Raw genomic sequence first — 13,697 nt, 5'->3', positions numbered from 1 at the left:
CCAGAGGGATCCTCAGCTGGGACAGTGGAAGGAGACAGAGGATGGTGCACTCGGTGGTCTCAGTGGTGCACTCGGTGGTTGTGCTGAAGGTCATCCCAAGGGGAGCAGCCTCGAGACAGCTCCACCTTCCACCACAGCTCCTTTCCCTCCCCATGGCTCCCTCCTGCCCCAGCCTGTGCTCCACCACTCTTTGCCTTTCCTGCTTTTTTTTTTCCTTCCACCCCACCTTTCCTTTTCTCTTCCCTTTGCCTGTTTCTCTCCTGGCAGCTTTGTTCTCCTGGCTGTGTACTGGGGTTGCCATGGTGACTGCCAGAGCATCTCTGCATCCCGCAGCAGTGGTCCTGTGCCCGCCCTGGCCGTGGCGAGGGGCAGGGCACCCTCCTGCCCCTCCCAGGGGACACCTGCCACCTCCTCCCAGGGATGGAATTCCCTGGGGGACATCCCTGTGCCACATCCTGCCACCTGGGGAGAGGAGGGGACAGCGTGGGGTGACCCTCAGCAGCTCAGGCTGGGGTGCAGGGCTGGCTGCATGGCACAGCTTCATTGCTGCCAGGAACACACCAATAAAACCTTCGATAAATATTTTTTTAACGAGCAAACACGAGTTGAGGGAAGCAGAGGAGCTGCTGCAGCACAGGGAGTCCCCGTGGGTGCGGAGGCAGAGCTGCTTGTGGCCTTCTGGTGGCGATTTGCAGATGACAACATCTCCTTGCAGTGGGTGTCAGAATGGCTGGGCCCCTTTCAGGAGATAATTAGGATGACGTGTTATTAGCTGATTACTGGGGAAACATACATTTACTGGGGATTTATTCTGCAACCAGCATTAATCTCCTGTATAGCTGCTAAACCTCCATAAATAATCTGATTTTTGATAATCAATTGCTATTGCAAGTTCCCCTATAAATCTCAATTAAAGGCGCATTTGGCTCGCATCAAGTTGCCAAATTTGCTTGTGCACGTGTGTCCTGCTGCTCGCCTGGGGCAGATGTCTGGGGATGTGCAAGCTCAAGCCTGTTTTTCAGACGGCCTGAGAGCAGAGTGGGGTTTGCCAAGGCACAGCAACAGCACAGCTCCTCTCTCGGGGTTCCACATGGAGAACCCAGCACATCCCAGATTCCTGCTGCTGCTGCTGCTCCCACCTTGCTGGGCCTGGCTCCGCCCAGCTGGGCTTGCAGTCAGGGCAGCAGGAGGAGACTGTGGCCCCCAGAGCATCCCAGGCAGGAGGAGACAAAATGGCCAAAATCCACTTGGGGGTTTCCAGCAGCACTTTTCCCGGGGTGGAGACTGAGACTGGCTTGGGCCTGGGGGAGCCCTTGCCACCCCTGGGCCACTGTGGTGACTTTGGCAGCCTTAGAGCAGGTGGCAGGCTCAGAGGGTGGGGACATCCTGCAGGGAGGGGGTGACGAGCCGCAGGACAAGGTGCCACCAGATTTCTTTGGGGCTGGAAGGGGACTCCAGCCATGAACTGGGCCCTGTTTGCTGTCGGGGCCACACTGGTGGATTTGATCTCCTTGGTTTTGCCCCTCGGGGAGGGCAGGGACAGCTGGGTGCCTGTGGCAGAGCTCCGGTGGCCTGTCCCATGCTGGGGACCTGCTGGGGGCATGGCAAACCTCCTGCTGCCTTCCAGGGGGTGAGATTTGGGCCTCACCTGGACTGCTGGACCCCACAGGTGAGGGAGGGTTTGGATGGTGTTGGGATGCAGCCCCCATCCCCGCTGTCTGAGGGGTGTCAGGAGTGTCACTTTGGGCTGGGATGATCCCGGTGATGGGACTGAACTGGGGCTGCACCCTCCTCTGCCACCCATCTGCAAGGCCAGGTGTCTCCAATGAACTCCCCGGGGCGTGGGGACAATCTTTTCAGGGCCACTTAAAGGCTCCATTTGCTGCCTTTGACAGAATTAGAGAGGGGATCACGGCAGATTAAGAAGCAGTAAACACCCTCCGTGCTGGGCCCCCCTGGAGGCTCTGCTCAGCTCCCCTCTGAGGGCTTTGCACCGTTTTTAGGGGATGCTCTGTGTGGATTTCGTGGGTTTCGTGCCTTCCAACCCCGTCGTTCGCAGGGGGTTTGGTGCAGGAGGGCTCCAAGGGGATGACAAAGGTATCATGAGATCCAGCCCCCTGCTGCAGCCCCGGAGCTGAAAGAGCTCCCAGTTGTTTCACAGAGCACCATTCCCAGGCTCTAAGAGCGCTTTGGAGGAATTTGGAGCCAGCCAGGGAAGTTCCTGCTGGAGTTTTGCCCCCAGCCCTGGGCTGTAATTCATCCCCCGGAATGGGGCTGGCTGGGGGCTGCTGCTCTCGTGCTGGTGGCACTGGGAGGGCTCTGTAACAAATATCCCTGCCCTGCAGCCTATTTCTGGGCACATTGTCCCCTCGGTGACGCCAGGGCTCGCTTTGCCAGCTGTCACCCCCCCCCAGCCCAAATTCCCGTTTCGTTGCATTAATATCCGTGCAGTGCCTCTGGATGGGGGATTTGATTTCAGTCGGCTCCCCGGAGCAGAAAGAGTTAAAAATAGCGACTCCAACACCCCTCATTCCCTGGCTATGACGCAGTCTCCCAGGTTGGAGTTACAATGCCGACAGGAATAGGGTTTTAAAATAAAACAAGGGAGCGCTCTGCACTCTGCAGAACGGGGGAAAGCAGCTCCAGCCTGGAGAGAAGACGTGGAGGAGCCTCTGGTTTTATAAAACAGGCAGGAGTTTGTCTCCCCGGCAGTGCTTGTGGCCAGACAGACGATGCCGCACACACAGAGCCATTAGCGGGGGAATTCAGGAGGTTCTCAGCCCCTCCAGGGAATCCACAGGAGAAACCCAGGCGGGAATGAGCTCAGCGCTCTCCGCTCTGGAGCTCCACGTGCGGAGCGCCTCGCCAAGGCTCAGCTGGACACCAAACCCGCCCAGCAGGGCAGGGATGTGCTGGATCCGGGCTCCTTGGGAGCTGCAGGGTGCAGGCAGGGACAGAGCAGGGCAGATCCTCTCCCAAAAAGCGCTCCCAGACTCTGGAAAGCAACAGTCTGCTGCAAGGTGGCGAGGTGCCAACCTGGCTCTGCCTCATCCGACGGGGCTGCTTCTCTGATCTGGCAGAGAAAATCCTAAATCCCCACGTTTCTCCCTCTCAGACGCTGCCCTAGTTTTTTAAAAAAATAAATAAGAAAAGTCAGCTCCTGGCTTTCCTTTTGTAATATTTTTAAATATAGCACCCTTTGTGTCTCTGATGGATGCGCCATATGTTTGGGGAACGGCGCCCGAAATCCACCGGGCTGGCGGGTGGAGGTTAAAGGGAAAAAGCATTTCCACACGGGAAGCTGCAAACACAAAACGCGGCGGCAGCAAACAGCAAATCCCTCCCGCAGCAGCCGGCGATAAGCTCCTTTCTGTCCTGCCTGTCTCATGTGAGCGGCAAGGCTGAATGTTTCCATTGTGTCACCTCCCGTCCCGGCCACCCTGGCACTGCCTCCGCAGTGCCCAGCAGGAGATGCCACCATCTGACAGCTCCTTTGCCCTTCCCCTTCCTCAGAAATCCCCTTGGCTGATTTCTCTTTGGGGGTTTTAGGGTTTTTGGGTTTGGTTTTGTTTTCAGCTGGGATGGGTCCCTTGTGCTCCAGCTCGCCCAGACTGCTGCAGCCCTGCCTGCGGGTGGTGGTGGGTGGCTTTGGCAGCCAGGGGACAGTCCTCCCGGGCTCCCTGCACTCCCACACAGCCAGGACTGTCTCCCAGCACTTAACACAGCCTCTGTTAAACAGGAAATCTGGCCTCAGCAAAATGATGAGCTCAGGCTTTTCAGCTTTTGGCCAGGACCTCAAGTTCAGATTCTTCTACTCCACACATCCCTCAACTTTAGGACCCGAGCGTAGCCCCTTGCATGGACCCCCCAAAACCTGTCCAGCCCAGCTGGAGCCGAAAATAGCTGAAATCCTGTGGACTGGGTCCAAGACTCAGTCAAGGCCACCCCTCCTGCTCTGGCTGGGTGAGCTGGCTGGGGCTCCCCCACTTGTCACGCCTCAGGAATCAAATCCAGGGCAGGAGATGGATTTTGGCCAGTGCCTGGCTGCCAGGGGAGACTGTGTCCCTCGGGACCACCCTGCCCGGGGAGCAGGAGAGAGCCTGGGGTGGCCCAAAGCTCCTGCAGGCAGTGACAGCTCAGGTCTGGCCCCACACCTGGAGGGTGGGATGTCACAGAATCCCTGAATGGTTTGGGTTGGAAGGGACATTAAAAATCATCTCATTCCACCCCCCTGCCATGGCCAGGGACACCTTCCCCTGTCCCAGGTTGCTCCAAGTCCCATCCAACCTGGCCGTGGGATGAGCACAGGGGAGGAGGGGCTGTGGGGATGCCTTCCAGATGTTCTTGCTCTGCAGCACTGGAGATTTGGGGCTGGGGCCGTGTCCCCTGTGTGGGGCCAGGCCCAGCAGGGCACGGGGAAGCTGCTCCCAAGGGCTTGGCTGGACACTGGCTGTGGTGTGGTGTCCTCCAGAGCGTGGCCTCAGCTGGTCCTGCTGCCCCTGGGATCCTCAGAGGGCCACCAAGCAGAGCCACGTGTCACCGTGCCTGTTCAGCCACGTGTCACCGTGCCTGCTCAGACAGGTTTGTGCTCACCCAGGTCCCTGTCCTGGGCTCTTGTGTCCCTGTCCCCAGCCCAGCCCTGGTTTTGTGCCTGGGCACATCATCCCCTTCACGTCCCCCTCACTCCTGCCCTGGTTGAGCATCCACAGCAGCTCAGGCCAGAGTTTTTAAGCTGCACCAGATGTGAGGAGGAAATCCCATCTTCAGCCTCTCGGCGGGGTTCCCTCCTCAGCTGCCTCCAGTGAACCTTCCTGCAGCCCAAACTGCCGATGGCAGGGCGTGCTGCACATCTGCCCGGGCTGCAGGAGCTGCTGCAGCCGCAGCAAACCCCGGGAGCAGGCAGGAGATGGTGGGAGGTGAGAGGGCAGGAAGGTGTTTGTGCCTCCTGCCCTGCTGGTGTTGGTTTTGTGCGTGAAAGGGTTGGGTTTGTGCCACTCTTGGTGTCACTGTCCCCTCTGGGGCAGCTCGCCCATCGCTGCCTGAGCCTGACCTGGTGTCAGGGCAGGATTTCAGCTCAGGGCCGGGCCCACTGGAGTCCTCGCAGAGATTTCAGAGGAGGGGATGGCTGAGGGGCAGTGTCCCCGCTCCTGCCTGGGGAAGTGGCACAGGGGGCAGCTCACAGCTGTTGTGGGGAGCCACCTCGGCACAGGACCTGCCACCAGCCCTGTGGCACCTGTGACAGCTGTGCTGTCCCCTCCTGTCGGGCACAACTCCCTGCTCCGGGCTCGCCACGGCTCCTGCCCTGGGCAGCCGTGCATTTCAGCAATTCTTAATTAAAATGCAATCTATCCTTTCTCATGCTCTCCCCAAGACACCAAGAACTGCTAAAATATTCTCAGGGATAACAGGGAGGGGAATTAAGCAGTTCCTGGGAAATCTGAGCGGAGCCTTTCCCAGATTTATCACTGTTCCCGGAGCCTGCCATGATTCCCTGTCGGGCTCCGCATCTCCAGCCCCACACTCTGGAAATTCCAGGCCTGCTGGGAATTCTGGGGGAATTTCTCCGTGGAAAAGGTGCTCAGGCCTTGACAGGAACGTGTGGTTGGAGGTTTGGAGTGCCCATCCCTGGAGGTGTCACCTGGAGGTGGCACTCAGTGCTCTGGACTGGGGACGGGGCACAGCTGGGACTGGATTGGCTGGGAGAGCTTTTCCAACTGAAATAATTCTGGAATTCCGTGGCTAATCCTTGTGGAGAGCAGTTCCTGGTGCAAACACGGTGTCAGGAGCAGAGCTGGGCAGCAGCCAGGAGAAGTTTTCCCCAGATCCCAGTTCCATCCCAGTTGAGGGGCCTGGCGTGGGCAGACAGGCAGCAGCCTCTTTTGGGGGTCCCAGTCACTCCCAGTTTGAGGATTTCAGTCATTCCCAGTTTGGGGTTCCCAGTCACTCCCAGTTTGGGGATCTCAGTCATTCCCAGTTTGGGGTTCCCAGTCACTCCCAGTCTGGGTTTCTCAGTTACTCCCAGTTTGGGTCTCAGTCACTCCCAGTTTGAGGTTCCCAGTCACTCCCAGTCTGGGGCTGTGAGCCCAGGGCCGTGCTGGGAGGGGCTCTGTGGTGTCTGCAGAGTGACAAACGTGTGAGCTCCAGGAGCCCTGGCTGCAGCTGCACTTCCAGGGGATGCTGTTGCCATGACGAGCTGTACAAGTGTGATCCGGGGGAAAAAAAAAAAGATCCAGCTGGGGATGGGAGGAAAGCTGCTGTGTGGATTTATGTATTTTAGTGGGTTTTTTTCTGAAGGTTCTAATTCAATCCTCACATTTCTGGGCCGTGTTGGAGTAGGAATCCCCCCGGCCCAAGGTGTGGAGGGCACAGGGATCCCATGGGAACTGTGCACTGGGGCTGCAAATGTGGATGTTCAGCTGCTCACGCCAAATTTCTGATCTTCCAGGGTGCAGTGGTTCGAGTGTCTTTTCTGCTGTGAGATAGGATTAGGATAAAAGCAAAGCAGGTTCCAACTTGAAGGGTATAAAGGCAGATTTATTAACACACACCAAAAGAAGAGAATGAGAATCGAAATGAAACTTTCAAAATCACTCCTCCCTTCCCCACAGACTGTTCGCTTTCCCACCAACAACACGAAGAGACAAAACCTTGTGATTTTCAGGCGGCACACGGGGTTACACCCCCAGGGCCTCCTCCCCTGCTCCAGCCCCTTCCCGAGCTCTGTGCCCCAAAAATTCCCACACCCGGGGGTGCAGAGCCACCCTCCTGTCCCCTGGCCCTCCTCCAGCCCCCACACGGCCATCCTGGCAGGTCCTCCCGGGAAAGGGAAGGTGTCAGTCCTCCCAAATAGTGACAGGAGGAGAGGGAACAGCCAAGGCAGGCTCAGGGTGGACAGCAGCAGGAATTTCTCCATGGAAAAGGTGCTCAGGCCTTGGAAGTGCCCAGGGACATGGTGGGAATGCTAAAGGGGATGCTGACCCCCCTCTTTATCCTGAGGGGTGTCACTGCAGCCCCCGGGTGTGAGGATGTGCACAGGAGGCTCCCGTGGTGCTCCCTGGCCGCTGCCAGGCTGGGAACTCTTGGGATCCAGTGGAATTCCTGGGACACAGTGGAATTTCTGGGACACAGTGGAATTCCTGAGATCCAGTGGAATTCCTGGGACACAGTGGAATTCCTGGGACACAGTGGAATTCCTGAGATCCAGTGGAATTCCTGGGATATGGTGGAATTCCTGGGATCCAGTGGAACTCTCGGGATGCAGAGAATTCCTGGGATGCAGCTGTTCCCTGGCTGTGCACAGCCCGGGGAGGCTCAGGAGCGCTGCTGTGCCTTTCCGGTGTCTGCGCTCGGGTCATCAAAACCTCCCCGCAGCCCCCAGAACTAGAGAAGCAACTTTTCCCTTTTTTTTTTTTTTTTTTTTTTTTTTTTTTTTTTTTTTTTCCCTTGGGAATCTGGCAAAGCCACAGCAGCAGGCAGTGCTTCCAGCAAAGCAGGCTGACCCCAGATCCCTGTTCAGGACACCCCAGGGCGCTGCTGGAGTGGGGCTGGGGGCTCCGGCAGGGCAGGAGGTGAACGCAGCTGGGCCCCAGCGGGGTTTTGGGGTTTCCCTGGCACATCCCAGCCCTGCCTGTGTGGGAAGTAAACATCCTGCAGGCCGGCACGGGCAGCTGCCTGCACCCAGGTCAGCACGGGAAGACAATCACGGCTTCCTCCACACTCGTTTGGAGAATAATTTCCACAAACGCAGCCAGAAGCAAATTCTGCTCTGCAGGCAGGGCCCTGGCTTCTTGTTGTTGTTGTTGTTTTCCTCCTATCCTCTTGATTTTTCTCCGTGTCTCCTTCCCTCCTTTGTCTCCTCTGGGTGTTTTTGTCCTCCCTCCTCTCTCATTTTGCAGCGTGTCCCCGTGTGACCCAGCTCCCACCCTGGCACAGTGTCCTGCCGTGCCCTCGGGATGCTTTGGCGCCTCTTTGGGCACCTGTGACATCCAGCCACACTCGCTCCAGCCCAGAAACGTTCAGACAGTTTCTGGTACACAAGATGAATGATTTAGGAACACATTATTTATCCACTCTGTATTGTGCCACAGAGGTGTATTCTCACATAATGGAAAACTTTAAATACATGGACCTAAGGGAAGTTGAGTGACAACAAAACTCAGAAGCACTTAATATACAGGTCAGCATGTTGTATTCAACAAAGCCAGCAAGGGAGAGAGAAGTAGCTCCTATTTTTCTGTTGTGGGATAAGTCACTTCCACTTCATGCGCTGCCATGACTTTTAAGACTTTTTTTAATCTTCTGGAAGTCCTGCCTCCAACTCCCAGCCGAAGGGTGTTCCCTCCCCCGTGGGATGCCAGTGCTGGCCCGGCATCCCCAGCCCCGTGCCCTCTCCCATGGTGGCACATGTGCCACAGCACCCACGGCCTGTCTGAGTCCTGTGCCCCACCCAGGGAGTGGCAGCAGCGAGGGGCAAGGGGCCAGGGGGAGGCAGGTGGGGGCAATAATTGGTCCTGATCTAATTAGGGAAGCCTGGGGCTGGATTAGGAGCTGTGAGTGTGCAGGGTTTTTAGCTGTAAGCCACAGATGGCTTTGCCGGGCAGGCAGGAGAGGCTGGCATGGATGGGAGGGGGTTCATGATCCCACCTGGAACACACTCCAGGAGGTTTGGGAACAGCCCAGCGCCTGCTCTGGGTGAGCTGGGTGGTCCCCAGTGCCCCCAGCCCGCTGTCCCAGTGCCTGTCCCAGCCCAGTCCTCGTGGATTCAGTGGGAGAAGCAGCAGGAGCTGCTGCAGGCTCAGGCTGTCCCACTGCACATCCCGGGGACCTGTCCGCAGCCCAGCAGGAGCACCCGGCTGAAAAATGTAAATATTAAATAAGGAACCACGTGATGCTCCTGGATTTTACTGAGGGGAAGGATGAGGAGAGAAAAATCTTTTGTCCAAAGGTAAATCTGGCATTTTCTCCTTGATGGAGACGGATTTTATCTGTGGGAGCTCCATGGGAAGCAGTGGCCTGAGCACTGAGATGGCCGTGCAGGGGTCAGATTCAGAGCTGAGCATCCCAGCTTTTTTTCCCCTTTAATTCAGGGGTGATTGGGCTGATCCTTTACCTGGCTCCCTCACCCAGCTCTGCGCTGCTGGCACCCCCAGTGTCACCTCCTCAGCAGGGACCTGGGCTGGACTCCACGGCCTCAGAAGTCTTTCCCAGCCTCGTCAGTCCTGATTCAGTGTCTGGATCAGGCACATCCCCACATGTCGGGGTCGCAGGCTGAGGCTCTCCCGTGCCTGCTGAAGGAGCAGCATCATCTGGCTCCCAGCCCGTCCTCCCCTTCCTTCCCAAGGCGTTTTTAGGGCTGCAGCCAAGCTGCAGGACAGCAGGCAAGGAGCCTTTGGCCCCGCTGCTGATGAGAAACCCATATCCCGTGGCCCCGGAGTTCCCACCCTTCCTCCCGAGCCACCCCTGGGACACGGCACAGCTCCTGCCGGGAGGGGAAATCCTCCCTCTGGCCCTCACGGCCCCCTTGAAGCCACCCTGCATCTGCAGCAGGAGCATTTGTGCTCCTGGAGTGTCCCCTCCTTGTCCCCATCACCCAGCTGAGGTTTCTTTCAGCTCGCTCTGTGCTCCCCGAGCCCGGCACGGCGTGTCCCATCCCCTCCGCCTCACCCCGGCCTCTCCAGCGCTTCCAGCGAAAAATTCCTTCCTGGCCAGTCACTGCCGCCCCTCAGCCTTGACGCCTCCGGGGCGGCTGTGCTGGCAGGGCTGGGCTTCCTCTTCCTGAGCCTCCCCCGAGCCGAGAAATCGGCCCTTTCCCGGGGTCTGCCAGCCGGGAATGCCCGCCGGGAATGCCGGGCTTTCCTCACCCTCCCCGCTGGAGCTGCATCCCACCCTGCAGGGGGGCTCGATAAAGAGGATTTCCAGCCTCAGGGACCCTGCAGGGGATGGGGTGGGGAGCTGCTCACGGCCAGGCAGCACTGGGGAGCAGTGGGGAGCAGTGGGAAGGGAGTTCAGCCCCCTAGAGAGGTGAAGATTCCTGCCAGCATCATCCAACTGACATCCAGCGTTCCAAGGGCTGGATCCATCCCATGGTGACACCCACATCTCCCTGCACACTCCAGGGGCTGGATCCATGGATCCCACGGTGACACCCACATCTCCCTGCACACTCCAGGGGCTGGATCCATGGATCCCATGGTGACACCCCCTTGCTGCAGGTGCCAGCTCTCAGTTCCTGCACCACCCCTGGCACCCAGCAAACTCAGTTTGCCATGGTGGCACCGCCTCTCCTCATTAAATTCAGGGTGAACGCTTTACTTCTCCACAGTCCCCTTCACCTGTGGCTCTCCCAGCACTGTGTAAATATTAATTACTGGCGGTTAATGAAGCCAGGCATGCCCATCTTCCTCTGGAGTTGCTGTGTCACAAACGTGCTGGCAGCAGGGCTGGGAATTTCCAGTTACCTCTGGATAATGATCCAGACACCACCTGGAGCAGCTTCTCCTTGACGGATCTTCCTGGAGGTCCAATGGGGTGGAAGGGGGAAATAGGTGGGAAAAGAGCATCACCTGCTCTGGGCCCAGTAAGGAAGGATGGATGGGTATTTAAAAATCTTTAAAAATGCCCCTGGGTGCTGGTGGGAAGCTGCTCCTGGTTTGCTGTGGCTCGGGTATGTGGGGCTGTGGGGTATGGGGCTGCCTGGGGGGGGAACCCAAGCTGCTGGTGGAGCTTGTCCTGAGCCCTCCGGGGCTGGAATTCTCATCCTCCAGTGTTCCAACAGTGCCCTGTTATTTGTGTTGGTGCTGAGCAGCAAACCCTCCGGGGCAGATGGAAATTTCTCCCCTGTTATCCTTCCACTCCTGAAGTGCTCCAAGTGTTCCAGAGGTTCAGCATTTCCCCATCCTGCTGCTGCCTGGCTGGACTCTGAGCAGGAAGAGCGCAGGAAAACAAACGAGGTCGTTGACCCTCCCCAAACAGGGAGAACTGCAGGCGGAGAGCTCGGAGCAGCCCCTGGACAGGCTCCCTGCGCCCTCCTGGCGGCCAGGGCTGCTGTGTACAGCCGTGGGGGGGTGGTTTGGGGACTGTCCCCCTGCCCAGGTCACACCCTGGCTGTGCACTGCCTGACCCCGGGGCAGCCAGCCCTGACCGGAGCTGCCACCTTAATCCGGATCAGTGACAAATCTGCCGAGTGCCCACGCAGCCCCGGGGCACTTCCCAGCCTGGCTGTACCCGCAGCCCGACAGGAACCGGCCAGGACACGGGCACAGCCCCACAGGAGCCCGGCCCTGGGCATGCTTTGCACTGAGAGTGGAGCACAAACTCGTGAACTGTTGGCCCAAACCGGCTCTGATGAAAACAGGAGCGAACTGGGGGCAGATTATGGCATTCCTCGGGCAGCTCCCACCCCCTCCCCACGCCTGCTGTGTCCCAGCCTGCCGGGCCACTAATGCTACTTACATTATTAGGGGATTATTTGGGTGTAATGAGCTTTGCCCCGCTCAGCTGGCCCTGTGCTGGGGGCTGTGGGATGTGTAATACTTCCTGCCACGGGGCCACGAGGCGGGCAGCTGCTGCCTGCAAGGCAGGCACACAATGCGCCAATGTTCCCGGACAAAATTCCAGAGGTTAAGCGCAAATCAGGGAGCTCTGGGGAGGGCTGGATTCGGCGGGAGGGTGGTGGGGAGGGTCCTGACCCGTCCCCACGGGCACAGTCGGCAGTGATGGATCAGATCCAGCTCTGCCCGTGCTGGAGCACAGCTAAAAGCATCTTTTCCAGCCTCAGCTCCTTTTCCTCTGCCTTCCTCCCATCAGACCAAGCAAGGGCTTGGCGATGTGTTGCTATGGACACCAGGAAGTTTTTCCCTGGAGACCAGCACTAAGTGATGCCTGCGTGTTCTGACATAGATTATTATTAATTTTTTTTTTTTTGTCTTCCCCTTTTCTTTATTGTGAACGTTGAAGTGTGGATGAATTCCTGGCTTTCCCCCCTGCCCTGCCTCTGTCCTGCTTTCCTCTCCCAGCTTTGTGGATTTCTGTGGCTGCGTCCCAGGGCTTGGCTTCGTTCTGGGCCAGGGTGTGAGCAGTGGGTGCGTGGGAGGAAGTTTCAGCTCTGTAACTCTTGCTCTGCTGGAGACCCCTGCAGAGAGGATCCCTGATTTATTCCAGCCTTGGGAAATCCTCTTGGTCCCCTCAGGCAGCTGCAGAGCTCCTGGGCACCCATTACCACCAGTAACCGCCACAGGAGGTGTTGGATTCCTGTTCCCAGGGCTGGTGTCTCTTGGGTGGGGGCTCCCTGCTCCCTTCCTTTTGTTTGGGACCTCAGAGTGATTTAAGTCTAGACTAATTAGTCTCTGCTGGGCTAATTGCAGGCCTGACTCCCATTTTGTCACTCCTCTGGTGTCCTTTAGTGCCTCAGGTGCCTCTGAGAGCTCTCGGCTTGCAAGGAAGGGAAGTCCCAGCAGCTCTTGGAAGTTCTTGGAAGTCAAGGCTGGAGTGTGAGTTTTGCAGGAGGGCGCTCAGAGCTCCCCTGGCAGCCGCAGGGATGGAGCCGAGCTCCAGCAGGCTCAGCCCATTTCCCGGAGGGAAGCAGCGCTGTGGCCCTGGGCACTTGGCACAGGGAAATGGGATTTGACTGTGACACGGTCTCAATGTCATTTGGACTTCTCTTGCTTGGCCTTTGAAGCCGATAATGGGCTGTTTCTGTTCCCCGTCACTTGATCTGCCCCTCGGTGAGCGAGGAGCCTGTGATGAGCGATCTCCTCTGTGCTGTGCCCCTTCTTCCCTGCTCCGGAGGGACTTCACAGGCTGCCTTTCAATCAGCTGCTTCTCTTGTTCCTGGGAATGCAGTTCAGCACTGGGTCAGAAAAGCTCTGGCCCATTGAAATCTTCCTTTCTGCTGCTCGAGTCGCCCAGGCTGTGACTCCCTCTCGGAAATCTCACAGCAAATGAACCCCCCAGTGGCTGGCGTGGTGTCAGCCTGGCTGGAGCTCTTGCACAGCCAAGGCGCACTCCAAGGTGGAATTTTTGGGATCCAGTGGAATTCCTGGGATACAGAGGATTTTCCAGGGAAAGCGGGAGCTGCTCTGTTTTCTGCATGTGTTTGGGAATTGCAGCAGGATCCGTGCAGAGCAGGCAGGTTTTACCCTGGAGCATGGGATGAGGCTGCTGGGCATCACCTGTGTGGTGTTCCCAGAGGAGGGAACCCCCAGTGGGGGTGAATCCCAGCCCTGTCTGCAGCAGGAGAAATGCAGCTCTGAATCCCAGCCCTGTCTGCAGCAGGAGAAATGCAGCTCTGAATCCCAGCCCTGTCTGCAGCAGGAGAAATGCAGCTCTGAATCCCAGCCCTGTCTGCAGCAGGAGAAATGCAGCTCTGAATCCCAGCCCTGTCTGCAGCAGGAGAAATGCAGCTCTTGCCCTGCTCTCCCCTGCAGCCCCCAGCTCCTTCCAGAACCTCCACACACACGGGGCCGCTCCGGAAGGAGCCGTAGGACGGGGCTGCTGCTCCTGCCCAGGAGGTGACAGCCCCACCAGGGCCAAGCACTCGATGGCTGTGATGTTTGAAAGCTCCTTGACAAACGACTTCTTCCTCCAGTTCCTCAGCAAACAAGTGGGAGCTCCAAAAAACCAGCAGTTCCTTCCCGTGCTGCGGCCAGCTGGGCTGTGCTGGGGAGGGTCAGCAGCCGCCAGGGCTGAGCACAGCAGTG

General features: G+C 58.0%; 1 protein-coding gene across 8 annotated transcripts in view; it reads left to right on the top strand.

Moving 5' to 3' along the window:
* ABLIM3 (actin binding LIM protein family member 3) overlaps window positions 1–13,697 on the top strand; it is a 46,628-nt gene that overhangs the window by 13,175 nt on the left and 19,756 nt on the right. The gene's annotated exons all lie outside the window — the stretch shown is intronic.

The sequence above is a fragment of the Chamaea fasciata genome, unplaced genomic scaffold, assembly GCF_029207755.1.
Source record: "Chamaea fasciata isolate MVZ Bird 193981 ecotype frontalis unplaced genomic scaffold, bChaFas1.0.hap1 SCAF_15, whole genome shotgun sequence".
NCBI classification, from domain to species: domain Eukaryota; kingdom Metazoa; phylum Chordata; class Aves; order Passeriformes; family Sylviidae; genus Chamaea; species Chamaea fasciata.
The sequence above is the reverse complement of the archived record's forward strand: the minus strand, read 5'-3'. Positions and strand labels throughout refer to the sequence as shown.